Consider the following 17,812-nt stretch of genomic DNA (forward strand, 5'->3'; position numbering starts at 1 on the left):
AAAGGAGCACATCCAGTAGAGGAGGTAGAACATCAGTCGGAGATAAGCTTACCTGCTCAACCAGTAGGTCAAATAGCATGTCCAACCGGACAATCGTCTTACGTATCAACCAGCTCAGCCCTATCATGTCCAACATCAACACATGTTCCTACAAACATAAGAAGTCAAACAACGTGTCATGTGGGCAGAGGATATCGCCGCTACAACAAGGACAAGGTGAAGGAGCTCAAGGCTTGATCCTCAAGTCAGTCCCCCTAATTTCCATATCAAGTATATTAGTTGGTTACTGCACCATATGTTGGGGAACGTAGTAATTTCAAAAAATTTCCTGCGCACACGCAAGATCATGGTGATGCATAGCAACGAGAGGGGAGAGTGTTGTCTACGTACCCACACAGACCGACTGCGGAAGCGTTGACACAACGTAGAGGAAGTAGTCGTACGTCTTCCCGATCCGACCGATCCAAGCACCGTTACTCCGGCACCTCCGAGTTCTTAGCACACGTACAGCTCGATGACGATCCCCGGGCTCCGATCCAGCAAAGCGTCGGGGAAGAGTTTCGTCAGCACGACGGCGTGGTGACGATCTTGATGTTCTACTGTCGCAGGGCTTCGCCTAAGCACCGCTACAATATAATCGAGGTGGAATATGGTGGCAGGGGGCACCGCACACGGCTAAGGAACAATCACGTGGATCAACTTGTGTCTATGGGGTGCCCCCTGCCCCTGTATATAAAGGATGGAGGAGGAGGAGGCCGGCCAAGGCTTGGTGCAGCCAGGATGTGGAGTCCTACTAGAACTCCAAGTCCTAGTAGGAGTCCACCAAGAGGGGAGGAAGGGAGAAGGAAGTGGACGAGAAGGAAAGGTGGCCGGCCCCCTTTTCCCTAGTCCAATTCGGACTAGAGGGGAGGGGGGGCGCAGCAGGCCCTTTCTCCTCTTCCCACTAAAGCCCATCAAGGCCCATTGCTTCTCCCGTAACTACCCGGTACTCCGAAAAATACCCGAATCACTCGGAACCTTTCCGATGTCTGAATATAGTCGTCCAATATATCGATCTTTACGTCTCGACCATTTCGAGACTCCTCGTCATGTCCCCGATCTCATCCGGGACTCCGAACTCCTTCGGTACATCAAAACTCATAAACTCATAATATAACTGTCATCGAAACCTTAAGCGTGCGGACCCTACGGTTCGAGAACAATGTAGACATGACCGAGACACGTCTCCGGTCAATAACCAATAGCGGGACCTGGATACCCATATTGGTTCCTACATATTCTACGAAGATCTTTATCGGTCAGACCGCATAACAACATAAGTTGTTCCCTTTGTCATCGGTATGTTACTTGCCCGGGATTCGATCGTCGGTATCCAATACCTAGTTCAATCTCGTTACCGACAAGTCTCTTTACTCGTTCTGTAATACATCATCCCGCAACTAACTCATTAGTTGCAATGCTTGCAAGGCTTATGTGATGTGCATTACCGAGAGGGCCCAGAGATACCTCTCCGACATTCGGAGTGACAAATCCTAATCTCGAAATACGCCAACCCAACATGTACCTTTGGAGACACCTGTAGAGCTCCTTTATAATCACCCAGTTACGTTGTGACGTTTGGTAGCACACAAAGTGTTCCTCCGGCAAACGGGAGTTGCATAATCTCATAGTCATAGGAACATGTATAAGTCATGAAGAAAGCAATAGCAACATACTAAATGATCGGGTGCTAAGCTAATGGAATGGGTCATGTCAATCAGATCATTCAACTAATGATGTGATCCCGTTAATCAAATAACAACTCTTTGTCCATGGTTAGGAAACATAACCATCTTTGATTAACGAGCTAGTCAAGAAGAGGCATACTAGTGACACTCTGTTTGTCTATGTATTCACACATGTATTATGTTTCCGGTTAATACAATTCTAGCATGAACAATAAACATTTATCATGATATAAGGAAATAAATAATAACTTTATTATTGCCTCTAGGGCATATTTCCTTCAGTCTCCCACTTGCACTAGAGTCAATAATCTAGATCACATCACCATGTGATTAACATCGATAGTTCACATCATCATGTGATTAACACCCATAGTTCACATCGCCATGTGACCAACACCCAAAGGGTTTACTAGATTCGGTAATCTAGTTCACATAGCTATGTGATTAACACCCAAAGAGTACTAAGGTGTGATCATGTTTTTCTTGTGAGAGAATCTTAGTCAACGGTCTTTCACATTCAGATCCGTTATGTATTTTGCAATTTTCTATGTCTACAATGCTCTGCACAGAGCTACTCTAGCTAATTGCTCCCACTTTCAATATGTATCTAGATCGAGACTTAGAGTCATCCAGATCACTGTTAAACTTGCATCGACGTAACCCTTTACGGCGAACCTTTTTGTCACCTCCATAATCGAGAAACATATCCTTATTCCACTAAGGATAATTTTGACCGCTGTCCAGTGATCTACTCCTAGATCACTATTGTACTCCCATGCCAAGCAGTGTAGGGTATACACTAGATCTGGTACACAGCATGGCATACTTTATAGAACCTATGGCCAAGGCATAGGGAATGACTTTCATTCTCTTTCTATCTTCTGCCGTGGTCGGGCTTTGAGTCTAACTCAACTTCACACCTTGTAATATAGGCAAGAACTCTTTCTTTGACTGCTCCATTTTGAACTACTTCAAAATCTTGTCAAGGTATGTACTCATTGAAAAAACTTATCAAGCATCTTGATATATCTCTATCGAAGCTCAATATGTAAGCAGCTTCACCGAAGTCTTTCTTTGAAAAACTCCTTTCAAACACTCCTTTATGCTTTACAGAATAATTCTACATTATTTCTGATCAACAACATGTCATTCACATATACTTATCAGAAATGTTGTAGTGCTCCCACTCACTTTCTTGTAAATACAGGCTTCACTGTAAGTCTGTATAAAACTATATGCTTTGATCAACTTATCAAAGCGTATATTCCAACTCCGAGATGCCTGCACCAGTCCATAAATGGATCGCTGGAGCTTGCACATTTTGTTAGCACCTTTCGGATTGACAAAACCTTCTAGTTGCATCATATACAACTCTTCTTTAATAAATCCATTAAGGAATGCAGTTTTGTTTATCCATTTGCCAGATTTCATAAAATGCGGCAATTACTAACATGATTCGGACAGACTCAAGCATAGATACGAGTGAGAAGCTCTCATCGTAGTCAACACCTTGAACTTGTCGAAAACCTTTTGCGACAATTCTAGCATTGTAGATAGTAACACTACTATCAGCGTCCGTCTTCCTCTTGAAGATCCATTTATTCTCAATTGCTTGCCGATTATCGGGCAAGTCAACCAAAGTCCAAACTTTGTTCTCATACATGGATCATATCTCAGATTTCATGGCCTCAAACCATTTCGCGGAATCTGGGCTCATCATCGCTTCCTCATAGTTCGTAGGTTCGTCATGGTCAAGTAACATGACCTCCAGAACAGGATTACCGTACCACTCTGGTGCGGATCTCACTCTGGTTTACCTACGAGATTCTGTAGTAACTTGATCTGAAGTTACATGATCATCATCATTAGCTTCCTCACTAATTGGTGTAGTAGTCACAGGAACAGATTTCTGTGATGAACTATTTTCCAATAAGGGAGAAGGTACAATTACCTTATCAAGTTTTCTACTTTCCTCCCACTCACTTCTTTCGAGAGAAACTCCTTCTCTAGAAAGGATCCATTCTTAGCAACGAATGTCTTGCCTTCGGATCTGTGATAGAAGGTGTACCCAACTGTCTCCTTTGGGTATCCTATGAAGACATATTTCTCCGATTTGAGTTTGAGCTTATCGAGATGAAACTTTTTCACATAAGCATCGCAACTCCAAACTTTAAGAAATGACAACTTTGGTTTCTTGCCAAACCACAGTTCAGATTATGTCGTCTCAACGGACTTAGATGGTGCCCTTTTTAACGTGAATGCAGCTGTCTTTAATTCATAATCCCAAAATGATATTGGTAAATCGGTAAGAAACATCATAGATTGTACTATATCCAATAAAGTACGGCTATGACGTTCGGACACACCATTATCTTGTGGTGTTCCAGGTGGCGTGAGTAGTGAAACTATTTCACATTGTTTTTAACTGAAGACCAAACTCGTAACTCAAATATTTGTCTCTGCGATCAGATCGTAGAAACTTTATTTTCTTGTCACGATGATTTTCCACTTCACTCTGAAATTCTTTGAACTTTTCAAATGTTTCAGACTTATGTTTCATCAAGTAGATATACTCATATCTGCTCAAATTATCTGTGAAGAATAGAAAATAATGATACCTGTCGCGAGCCTCAATATTCATCGGACCACATACATCAGTATGTATGATTTCCAACAAATTTGTTGCTCGCTCCATTGTTCCGAAGAACGGAGTCTTAGTCATCTTGCCCATGAGGCATGGTTCGCAAGCATCAACTGATTCATAATCAAGTGATTCCAAAAGCCCATCAGCATGGAGTTTCTTCATGCGCTTTACACCAATATGACCTAAACGGCAGTGCCAAAAATAAGTTGCACTATCATTATTAACTTTGCATCTTTTGGTTTCAATATTATGATTATGTGTATCACTACGATCGGGATCCAACGAACTATTTTCATTGGGTGTGTAACCATATAAGGCTTTATTCATGTAAACAGAACAACAATTTATTCTCTTACTTAAATGAATAGCCGTATTACAATAAACATGATCAAATCATATTCATGCTCAACGCAAACACCAAATAACACTTATTTAGGTTCAACACTAATCCCGAAAGTATAGGGAGTGTGCGACGATGATCATATCAATCTTGGAACTACTTCCAACACACATCGTCACTTCACCCTTAACTAGTTTCTGTTCATTCTGCAACTCCCGTTTTCGAGTTACTACTCTTAGCAACTGAACCAGTATCAAATACCGAGGGGTTGCTACGAACACTAGTAAAATACACATTAATAATCTGTATATCAAATATACCTTTGTTCACTTTGCCATCCTTCTTATCCGCCAAATACTTGGGGCAGTTCCGCTTCCAGTGACCAGTCCCTTTACAGTAGAAGCACTTAGTCTCAGGCTTAGGACCAGACTTGGGCTTCTTCACTTGAGCAGCAACTTGCTTGCCATTCTTCTTGAAGTTCCCCTTCTTCCCTTTGCCCTTTTATTGAAACTAGTGGTCTTATCTACCATCAACACTTGATGCTCTTTCTTGATTTCTACCTTCATCGATTTCATCATCATGAAAAGCTCGGGAGTCGTTTTCGTCATCCCTTGCATACTATAGTTCATCACGAAGTTCTACTAACTTGGTGATGGTGACTAGAGAATTCTGTCAATCACTATCTTATCTGGAAGATTAACTCCCACTTGATTCAAGAGATTGTAGTACCCAGACAATCTGAGTACATGCTCACTAGTTGAGCGATTCTCGTCCATCTTTTGGCTATAGAACTTGTTGGAGACTTCATATCTCTCAACTCGGGTATTTGCTTGAAATATTAACTTCAACTCTTGGAACATCTCATATGTTCCATGATGTTCAAAACGTCTTCGAAGTCCCGATTCTAAGCCGTTAAGCATGGTGCACTAAACTATCAAGTAGTCATCATATTGAGCTAGCCAAACGTTCATAACGTTTGCATCTGCTCCTGCAATAGGTCTGTCACCTAGCGGTGCATCAAGGACATAATTCTTTTGTGCAGCAATGAGGATAAACCTCAGATCACGGATCCAATCCGCATCATTGCTACTAACATCTTTCAACACAATTTTCTCTAGGAACATATCAAAATAAACATATGAAAGCAACAACGCGAGCTATTGATCTACAACATAGATATGCTAATACTACCAGGACTAAGTTCATGATAAATTAAAGTTCAATTAATCATATTACTTAAGAACTCCCACTTAGATAGACATCCCTCTAATCCTCTCAGTGATCACGTGATCCAAATCAACTAAACCATAACCGATCATCACGTGAGATGGAGTAGTTTTCAATGGTGAACATCATTATGTTGATCATATCTACTATATGATTCACGCTCGACCTTTCGGTCTCCGTGTTCCGAGGCCATATCTGCATATGCTAGGCTCGTCAAGTTTAACCTGAGTATTCTGCGTGTGCAAAACTGGCTTGCACCCGTTGTAGATGGACGTAGAGCTTATCACACCCGATCATCACGTGGTGTCTGGGCACGACGAACTTGGCAACGGTGCATACTCAAGGAGAACACTTTTATCTTGAAATTTAGTGAGGAATCATCTTATAATGCTACCGTCAATCAAAGCAAGATAAGATGCATAAAAGATAAACATCACATGCAATCAAAATATGTGACATGATATGGCCATCATCATCTTGTGCCTTTGATCTCCATCTCCAAAGCATCGTCATGATTTCCATCGTCACCGGCATGACACCATGATCTCCATCATCTTGATCTATATCAATATGTCGTCACATGGTCGTCTCGCCAACTATTGCTCTTGCAACTATTGCTATCGCATAGCGATAAAGTAAAGCAATTATTTGGCGCTTGCATCTTATGCAATAAAGAGACAACCATAAGGCTTTTGTCAGTTGCCGATAACTTCAAGAAAACATGATCATCTCATACAACAACTTATATCTCATCACGTTTTGACCATATCACATCACAACATGCCCTGCAAAAACAAGTTAGACGTCCTCTACTTTGTTGTTGCAAGTTTTACGTGGCTGCTACGGGCTTAAGCAAGAACCAATCTCACCTACGCATCAAAACCACAACGATAGTTTGTCAAATAGACTCCGTTTTAACCTTCACAAGGACCGGGCGTAGCCACACTCGGTTCAACTAAAGTTGGAGAAACAGTCACCCGCAAGCCACCTATGTGCAAAGCACGTCGGGAGAACCGGTCTCGCGTAAGCGTAAGCGTAATGTCGGTCCGGGCCGCTTCATCCAACAATACCGCCGAACCAAAGTATGACATGCTGGTAGGTAGTATGACTTATATCGCCCACAACTCACTTGTGTTCTACTCGTGCATATAACATCAACACATAAAACCTAGGCTCGGATGCCACTGTTGGGGAACGTAGTAATTTCAAAAAAATTCCTACGCACACGCAAGATCATGGTGATGCATAGCAACGAGAGGGGAGAGTGTTGTCTACGTACCCACGCAGACCGACTGCGGAAGCGTTGACACAACGTAGAGGAAGTAGTCGTACATCTTCCCGATCCGACCGATCCAAGCACCGTTACTCCGACACCTCCGAGTTCTTAGCACACGTACAGCTCGATGACGATCCCCGGGCTCCGATCCAGCAAAGCGTCAAGGAAGAGTTTCGTCAGCACGACGGCGTGGTGACGATCTTGATGTTCTACTGTCGCAGGGCTTCGCCTAAGCACCGCTACAATATAATCGAGGTGGAATATGGTGGCAGGGGGCACCGCACACGGCTAAGGAACGATCACGTGGATCAACTTGTGTCTATGGGGTGCCCCCTGCCCCTGTATATAAAGGATGGAGGAGGAGGAGGCCGGCCAAGGCTTGGTGCGGCCAGGATGTGGAGTCCTACTAGGACTCCAAGTCCTAGTAGGAGTCCACCAAGAGGGGACTAAGGGAGAAGGAAGTGGACGAGAAGGAAAGGTGGCCGCCCCCCTTTTCCCTAGTCCAATTCGGACTAGAGGGGAGGGGGCGCAGTAGGCCCTTTCTCCTCTTCCCACTAAAGCCCATCAAGGCCCATTGCTTCTCCCGTAACTACCCGGTACTCTGAAAAATACCCGAATCACTCGGAACCTTTCCGATGTCCGAATATAGTCGTCCAATATATCATCTTTACGTCTCGACCATTTCGAGACTCCTCGTCATGTCCCCGATCTCATCCGGGACTCCGAACTCCTTCGGTACATCAAAACTCATAAACTCATAATATAACTGTCATCGAAACCTTAAGCGTGCGGACCCTACGGTTCGAGAACAATGTAGACATGACCGAGACACATCTCTGGTCAATAACCAATAGCGGGACCTGGATGCCCATATTGGTTCCTACATATTCTACGAAGATCTTTATCGGTCAGACCGCATAACAACATACGTTGTTCCCTTTGTCATCGGTATGTTACTTGCCCGGGATTCGATCGTCGGTATCCAATACCTAGTTCAATCTCATTACCGGCAAGTCTCTTTACTCGTTCTGTAATACATCATCCCGCAACTAACTCATTAGTTGCAATGCTTGCAAGGCTTATGTGATGTGCATTACCGAGAGGGCCCAGAGATACCTCTCAGACATTCGGAGTGACAAATCCTAATCTCGAAATACGCCAACCCAACATGTACCTTTGGAGACACCTGTAGAGCTCCTTTATAATCACCCAGTTACGTTGTGACGTTTGGTAGCACACAAAGTGTTCCTCCGGCAAACGGGAGTTGCATAATCTCATAGTCATAGGAACATGTATAAGTCATGAAGAAAGCAATAGCAACATACTAAACGATCGGGTGCTAAGCTAATGGAATGGGTCATGTCAATCAGATCATTCAACTAATGATGTGATCCCGTTAATCAAATAACAACTCTTTGTCCATGGTTAGGAAACATAACCATCTTTGATTAACGAGCTAGTCAAGAAGAGGCATACTAGTGACACTCTGTTTGTCTATGTATTCACACATGTATTATGTTTCCGGTTAATACAATTCTAGCATGAATAATAAACATTTATCATGATATAAGGAAATAAATAATAACTTTATTATTACCTCTAGGGCATATTTCCTTCACCATATCCATATGATACATCTGAAGCTTTTGCATTTACTAACTCACTATATAATGGGAGTCGTACTCTGTAACCAATGTCAGCGGTCAATAAACCAGAAACGTGAGTTTAGGCTCAAAACCCAAAGCACACAACGCCATGGCATTCCAATAAAAGATAAATAGAAACAAGCACGCGTCAACTAGGTATTAGATAAATCCATTGCTGTAAATTCAAGAAAAGCAACTCAATTTTGATAAAGTGATACTCTACAGATAAACATTAACAGACCTATGTCAAATATTTTCTACTTCCTTTATCTCTTCTACTTACAAAGGTTGGAGTTGGTAGTGAGTTCACATGTAGGACCAGCAAACTTCACAAATAAGCAAATGCACTTCTACCCACATGCAGGACCAGAAAACTTCAGAAATAAACAAATGCACTGCTAGCTACCCCCCATGCACGACGAGAAGACTTCCAAGAGAAAATGCACTTTTACTCACATGTGGGACCTAACACAAATAAACAAATACACTACAACTTTCATGTGAGACTAACACTTGTAAAAGGTACAAATAACAAATACCAGAATAAGACTCCAACTCAAAACCGTGCTCTTGGTTTTTGTTGTTATTCCCAACCATTACTTCTAGTTCTTCACCATAGCCTAAGAGAGTGAACAAACTGTAAATTGTAATTCCAATGCGACGATAGACCTCTATTGCTACCTGTCGTGGAGTTGACACGGCAGATGTCCTAGAGCAAGGACTTAGTCGTAGGGCCATCGCACTAGGAAGCTTAAAGGGGTTAATCGGGACAAAGGACACGAGAGAGTTCTATACTAGTTCGGCCCCTTACGGTGAAGGTAAAAGCCTACGTCTAGTTGTGATTGGTATTGCTGAGGTTTTGACTTCCAAGAGGCTCAACTCGCCGGCTTAGTTATCGACTTGATCGTTTTCCCCTCCAAACCGCCACTGGGTCGTCCCCTTATACACGGGTTGACGCCTGGTGGCTTACAGAGTCCCGGCCGGCTCATAATCGTGTCCGACTCGGTGACTTCCTTTACATGCCTTTCTTTACAAGTCTTTCCGCCCATATGGCGGTTTACAATAACGGGCCTTAAGCCGGCCCGAGGCCTTTGGGCTTTCTATATATACTAATAAACTATCATCTTGACTGTCTATTGGGCTTCTTATGTAACCCTCCATTAAGGCTGACCCGGCCCCTCCTGGGCGGGTCTCAACTGATAGTAATATCCCCAACATTAGGCCCCAGGTTGACTTTGAACTTTGTTCTTTGTCAATCTTCAATACTTAGTCGAAATCCGTCCTTTGTCTGAAAACTTCTGTAACCCGCCGTGACGTCATCTTTTGAAAACACAAAAAACCTTCATGACGTCATCTTACAACGGATCTTCCATTTTTTAATGCCTTCCGAGAATCGAAGCGTCTGTTCAGTTGGATAATTATTATTGGGTCTCCTTGATTTTCGCGCCCGCCTGTTCGCATCTGCCCTTATAAATAGGCACGTGGCCGGTCCTTCTCATTCTCCTTTCTTCCTCATGTTCTTCCTCTCACAACCTCCGTCGCTGCTCGAGCTCCGCCGCCACCGCAAATCTCATCGTCGTCGTCAAGCTTGGCCGCTGCATTACCCTGAGTCCGACCAGAGAACGCGGCGACTCTTCGCGGCAGGCCTGCATCTTGTAAGTTTTCTTCTCTCTCACGCACCTAGATCTGTTCTAGGTTTGCAAGTTCTTCGGTGTTCTTCACCTGTTCGCCATGAATCATCTTGTAGATCTTCTCCGCAACTTCTTTTGATCCAAAGAAGAGATATAACTCGCGCGGTAGCTGTTTGGCATTCATTTTTGATATCAATAGATCCCTTTTGCCTATATAGATGCTTCTTTACAGTCGACGAACTCATCTGTACCGGGTTTTTAGGTCTAGAATATTTTCCTTTTTGAAACAGCCTTTTGATCCAAAATGATAATGATAGCTTGGTGAAATTTGTTTATGCCAACACTTAGCTGAATCTGCTTTCCGAAAAAATCTGTAGTCATGGCGGCTTACCATTCCGGCTTTCTTTTCCCTATATGTCATTAGCCCTTAGTTAAGCCGTCGTTACTTGTTTTATAAATTCAACCTGTAACTGTTAATTGACCCGGCACTTTTATTTGTTCATCATGCCGTCAAAGACACCCACCATCTGCAATTGGGTTCCCTCAACCATAACTGAGGAGCGTCTGAAAGAGTTATTCCTCATTGGATTTCTGCCTTCAAGAAACGTCATGTCTTATCGTGCTCCTGACCCGGAAGAAGAACGACCCAATCCAAAAGACGGGGAAGTGAGCGTCTTTACTGATCACATGAACCGGGGCTTCTCACCGCCCGGTTCAAAAAATTTCAGAGAAGTTCTTCACTTCTTCAAACTCCATCCTCAGGATATTGGACCCAATTCCATATCCAATATTTGTAACTTCCAAGTACTCTGTGAGGTATATCTTCAGCAAGAGCCGACTGTGGAACTATTTAGAGAGTACTTCTATCTGAACCGGCAAAATGAGTGCCCCAATCGCCTCAGATTAGAACTTGGAGGCATCTCGATTCAGCGCCGGCAGGATGCAGTTTTTCCTCTCATAGTTTTATCAAGTCACCCAAAGGACTGGAACCAAACTTGGTTTTACTGTCAGGATGTCTCGCCCGCCAATGAGAAGCCACTGCCGGGTTACCGCCCCGATCGTCTTGACACCAAGTTCACCCTGCCAGATAAACTTACTGTTGCTGAACGCAAAAAAAATGATTCCATCTATCAGGAGGATCAATGGTTTGTTGGGGAATGGTTTAACCGGAGTCGATCTAACCCGCTGCTAGGTCTCATGGCGGATTATTCCATTAAGCCGTCGTTCCAAGTTGATGTATGAATATGGTGGAGACCCGAATGACTCTCTCCGTCATACCCCGGTTCAGCTAACCAAAGAAGATGTTGTCACGATTCAAATGGTCTGGTGAATGCGAAGTATGAAGACTGCAGTGTTGTTGGGTTAAATCCTTTCTGTAAATTTAACCCGGCACCAGAAGTAAGAGCATTCTGATCTTTTTCCTTTATATTTTGTCCAGCCGTATTGTTTATCACTGATCCTTCCTTTTGTCTTTGTAGGCCAACTCTGACTTTTGGAAAGCAAAATACGATCACGAAGCTGCCAAGAAGGCGAAGCTTGCCGCCATGAACGCCAAGAAATCAACCCGGAGAACAAAGAAGAAAAAGAAAAACACCGTTGAATATTTAATGAAGCTTGATGAGTCGTCTGACTCGGAGGTAGCCCTTGATTCACTTGGCCAACTTTTTAATAATCTTATTGACACTGACCCTTACCAGGATGACACTGGTGCTAGTCAAGCCGGGGAAGCAGAGGTAACTATCATTTCCTCCGACTCACAGCCCTTACCAAGACACAAAGTCCGACGAGTGATCCATAAAGTAAGGTTTTCTAACCCCTTAGCTCACTTGGATCCCAACTTTCATTTGAAAAAACAGCAGCATGAAAGTCGTTGTGAAGTTGAGATTGAAGATGAGTCGGCTATCATCCCTGAATAGACCCCTCGGAAACGTCCGAACGAGGTTTACTTATTATTGTCCTTATATTTGTTTTAATGAATCCTGCTCCTTGCATTTCCTTTAACTCCTTTCATTTACCTTTTCAGGAGGTGTCTCGTTCCTCAGGTGACTCATCACAAACACAATTTCCGGCTTTCAAGACTGCTCTTGGGTAATTAAAAATCCTCTTTTCTTCCGAGTTTGATCAATTGTTATCTTAATGCTGACTATCCTATAATATATATTTTTTTCTTTAGTGGCCAGGCTAGATCCAAGAAAGCGAAGGTAACAAAGTCGGCGGAAGACCCGCCAATACCAATGTCTGAGCCGGCTAGGCCGCCTTCTCCATTAACTGCCGCCCCAGAAGACCCGCCTATTATCCATGAAGCGAATCCTTCGGAGACGTCCCTTGACCAAGCTACCATGAATTCTTCCACAGTCGGACCGTCAAGCTCAACTTACTCGCCGTCTCCACATGCTCCAGATGTTCAGATTACTGGGAGCCGCTTTGTTGAGCCGGGGAATCCAACGGTGTTGGCTCAGTGCACAGCAAAGCAAGAAGCATTGGAGAGGCAGAAGGTTCGCTTTGATATCGCCAACTATGACCGTCTCAATGCCAGTGATATCTTATCCGGCTATCTCAGTCATGTACACTCCAGTCGTGAGTCTGAGATTGAGATGGTCAAGCAACTTCAGTTGAAGTATGAGGTATGTTATTTCCGTTTTACCAATATTCCTTCAGCCCCCAAGTCTTCAGATTATAAGAGAAACGAAATAACCTGTAGACTTAGAATATAAGCCGAAACTTTTATCTCTGAAGCTTTGCTTTGTACTGATAGAACAAAACTTCACCCATAGTCCCCAAGGACCGGTTCATTTTGATCATTAATGAATCGGTACTTTAGAATTTAAAAGTGTCTTTAAAGTATTTTAACACTGCGGCCTAACCTTGAAAAACTTGCTGAACTGCATACATTAGCCCCCAAGTGCCAAGTGATGTTACTTTGTAAAAGACTTGGGACTTCAAATATATTGGTAGAGTCGCAAAAATTTGATTTGGCATACATTAGCCCCCAAGTGCCAAGTGGTTTATTCATAAAGTACTTGGGACTTCGAATTTTGAATTTGGATACTGGAATTTAAAACCAAATCTTGACTTATCTGAATGTTTCACAGAATGCATTGTCTGAACTGACCTCCCAATTGACTGACGCAAAGACCCGGCTAGCAAGTTAGGAGTCAGAAATCAAATCTTCCACCTCCAAATTGCAAATGAGCCTTTCTGAAACGGAGACTTTGAAGACCAGCTTTGCTGCTAAAGAGAAAATTTGGGAGAATGAGAAAACACTCCTGACCCGCCGAGCTGAGACAGCCGAAACAGCTCTGAAAGAAATTTCAACAGAGCTGAACAATTTGAAGGGCCGGGTATCTCAGATGGTTGCTGCGATTTTTGGTAAGCTGGCTGAATTGATATTGAATATAATTTTTGTCAAACCGGAATATGATCCGCCAACTGACTCTGTTAAAAATATATACAGGTCCATGAAGCAAAAATCTAAGCCAAGACCCGTTGATTAAGCTGAAGGCAGTATACACCTTGGTTGAACAATTATACATTGGTGCACAACGGGCTCTGGCCGCTATCTATCCGGTAAATCAAGGATCCAATCGGCTTAGAGATGTCCTAAAGAAGTTGTCCATCCTTCCTGCTATATTCCAAGAGGTAAAACGCTCCTGTGCGCGAGCCGGTGCACTGACTGCCCTAAGCCGTTCCAAAGCTTGGGTGCTAGACCTAGACTTGGCGGACGTGGCAAGGGGCTATCCTACCGTGAAGGAGGACGGGTCTCCTTTTGATCAAGATGACTTTATAGCCTGCGTCCGTGAAGTCCGGCCTCAGGCGACTAGCCTTGGAGATGACACCAACGTGGAAATACCAGCTGGGTTTTCACAACGCAAATAAGAGGATGGACACTCCTTCATACAAAGTTGTCGATCTGATTCCACCTGTGAGAGAAGATACATTCGCCCCGGAAATTGACCCGGTCGGCCAGATTGACGACGAAGCTGAATTTGTCGCCATGAACGGCTTTGATTGGTCCAAATCCAACTTCCAGCAGACACAAGATGGTGAACCGATGAGGGAAGGACAATGATCATCTTCATGGGCTTATAAAGCCTTGTAATAGCTTAGCTGTTTAAAACACCGCATGTTTGCTTATGCCATCGCGCATAAAACACTTCTCTGTGAATCTATGCTTCCGGATGCCAATGTTTAATGCTTTCTTATGCATCATTTAATGCTTGTCTCTGCAATGTTTAAACTCTGTTCCTGTGAACACAAGGAAAAACCTGGCAAGGCGGTTTAGAACCAACTGGGTTTAAACACCTAATTTACAGCCCATATCTCCACCTCAAAAAACAGAGACAAATATAAATAAAGGATAAGGTTTAATACTAACTCTTAAGTTAACGCAGCCGGTAAGCGCGTATAAGTAAGAATCATACCTTGTCCTTGTTGATTCTTAGATCGCCGGTTCAAATAACCCGGGTGACGAATTTGATAATTCAATATGTATAAAAGTTAATACTCCTTGAATATTCAATAATCATCATATCTTAGTAGCTCGTGCCTTTGGATCCTTAGACCACCGGCTTGAATAACCCGGGCGGCTGTGTTGTCCAATAATTGAGCCGGCGAAGAAAACCAGGCTATCTCATTTGTAATATTGAAACAACAAAAACTCAAAGGCAAGCAATAGATAACAAACATAATTTTGACTCTGTATTCAAAAGATTGGGGGTTTCTGATTCGAATACGATCAGTAAACCGGACCAAAGGGGTTAAGCTAAGGTTCGAATACGACCATATAGCCCCCAGTGGCTTTGGCGTTGCGCCGATCAAGAGGGTACCGACAGCTATGTTCTCTTTGGTTCGAATATGACCTACGTTTGAACAGGAAGCCCCCAAACGACCTTGAGAGGTTTTTAACGACCCTGATTCGAATACGATCCAAGTCGGCTCAAAAGGGGTTAAGCTATGATTCGGATACGATCAAGAAGCCCCCAAGTGAGTTTGGCCTTGAGCCGATCAAGAGGGTTACGACAGCTATGTTCTCTTTGGTTCGAATACGACCTATGTTTGAACAGGAAGCCCCCAAGTGACCATGAGATTTACAGCTAGATTCGAATACGATCATAAGCCGGACTAGAAAAGGTTAAACTTGATTCAAATATGATCAGCTCCTTAATAGTCATTTGTGAAAAAATAATAAAGATGCATAATCTTTGAAAAGAAAAGAGACTGATGGTCTTGCTTTATTGCTTATCATCGTATATACAATGTGAACGTATGTACATGATGAGAGCCGATGGCTCAGGTATAGTACGGCCGAAGTTGAGCAATGTTCCACGGTCGGCGGGTCTCCTCTTCTGACTTACGCGAGTCTACATGCTCTCGAACGTCAATGAGGTAGTAAGACCCATTGTTTAAATTTTTACTGACCACAAAGGGTCCTTCCCAAGGTGGGGATAACTTGTGTGCATCTGAAAGATCTTGGATGAGCCGGAGCACCAAGTCGCCTTCCTGAAAAGTCCTGGTCTTAACCCGGCGGCTGTGATAATGACGCAGGTCCTGTTGATAGATTGCTGACCGTGCTGCTGCTAAGTCTCTTTCTTCATCCAGCAAGTCAAGTGCATCCTGTCTGGCTTTTTCATTGTTAGCTTCAACATAAGCCGCCACACGGGGCGAGTCATGACGGATGTCACTGGGCAATACTGCTTCTGCCCCATAAACCATGAAGAAGGGTGTGTAACCTGTAGACCTGTTGGGTGTAGTATTGATGCTCCATAACACTAAAGGCAACTCCTCCACCCAACAACCCGGCGTTCGCTGTAAAGGAACCATAAGTCGGGGCTTTAGCCCTTTCAGAATTTCCTGATTGGCTCTCTCAGCTTGACCATTGGATTGAGGATGAGCTACAGAAGAAACATCAAGCCGGATGTGCCTCTCGCTGACAAAACTCTTCCATAGCCCCTTGGGATAGATTAGTGCCATTGTCTGTGATAATACTGTGTGGAAAACCGAAACGGAAGATTATTTTCTTCATGAACTGAACCGCCGTGGCTGCATCACACTTACTCACAGGCTCCGCCTCAACCCATTTAGTGAACTTATCAACAGCCACCAAGAGATGTGTCTTCTTATCTTTAGACCTTTTGAAAGGTCCCACCATGTCAAGCCCCCAGACTGCAAACGGCCAAGTGATTGGAATCATCCGGAGCTCTTGAGCCGGCACATGCGCTCGTCGTGCGAATTTCTGACATCCATCACATCTACTGACCAGATCTTCTGCATCAGCATGAGCCGTCAACTAGTAAAAACCGTGACGAAACGCCTTGGCCACTAAAGATTTTGATCCGGCGTGATGACCACAATCGCCTTCATGGATCTCACGAAGGATTTCTTGACCTTCTTCGGGGGAAACACACCGTTGAAACGCTCCGGAAACACTGCGATGAAATAACTCTCCATCCGAAATCGTCATGGACTTAGACCGCCGGGTTATCTGTCGAGCCAGGGTCTCATCTGCTGGCAATTCTCCCCGGGTCATGTAAGCCAAGAACGGCACCGTCCAATCTGGGATGACGTGAAGAGCCGCCACCAACTATGCCTCCGGGTCAGGAACAGCTAAATCTTCTTCTGTGGACAACTTGACAGAGGGGTTATGCAAAACATCTAAAAAGGTGTTGGGTGGTACCGGCTTACGTTGAGACCCCAGCCGGCTCAAAGCATCAGCTGCTTCGTTTTTTCGACAGTCAATGTGTTCCACCTGATAACCTTTAAAATATCCTGCAACAGCATCGACCTCTCGGAGATAAGCCGCCATGAGAGGGTCTTTGGAATCCCACTTGCCAGACACCTGCTGAGCCACTAGATCTGAATCACCAAGACATCTGACCCGGCTCAATCTCATCTCCTTTGCCACTCGAAGACCATGGAGCAATGTGTGACGCCCCGAGACCGATGTGCTAGGTTTCGTTCAGTTATTCGCTGTTGTTGCCTTGTCATTGCTTGCGTGTCATGCATTGCATATCATGTCATCATGCGCATTTCATTTGCATACGTGTTCGTCTCATGCATCCGAGCATTTTCCCCGTTGTCCGTTTTGCATTCCGGCGCTTCGTTCTCCTCCGGTGGTCATTTCTACCTTTCTTTCTTGTGTGGGGGTTAAACAATTTCTGGATTGGACCGAGACTTGCCAAGCGGCCTTGGTTTACTACCGGTAGACCGCCTGTCAAGTTTCGTATCATTTGGACTTCGTTTGATACTCCAACGGTTAACCGAGGGACCGAGAAGGCCTTGTGTGTGTTGCAGCCCAACACCCTTCCAATTTGGCCCAAAACCC

This window comes from Triticum urartu, chromosome 6A, assembly GCF_056163025.1.
Source record: "Triticum urartu cultivar PI428250 chromosome 6A, HENAU_Tu73, whole genome shotgun sequence".
In the NCBI taxonomy this organism is placed as follows: domain Eukaryota; kingdom Viridiplantae; phylum Streptophyta; class Magnoliopsida; order Poales; family Poaceae; genus Triticum; species Triticum urartu.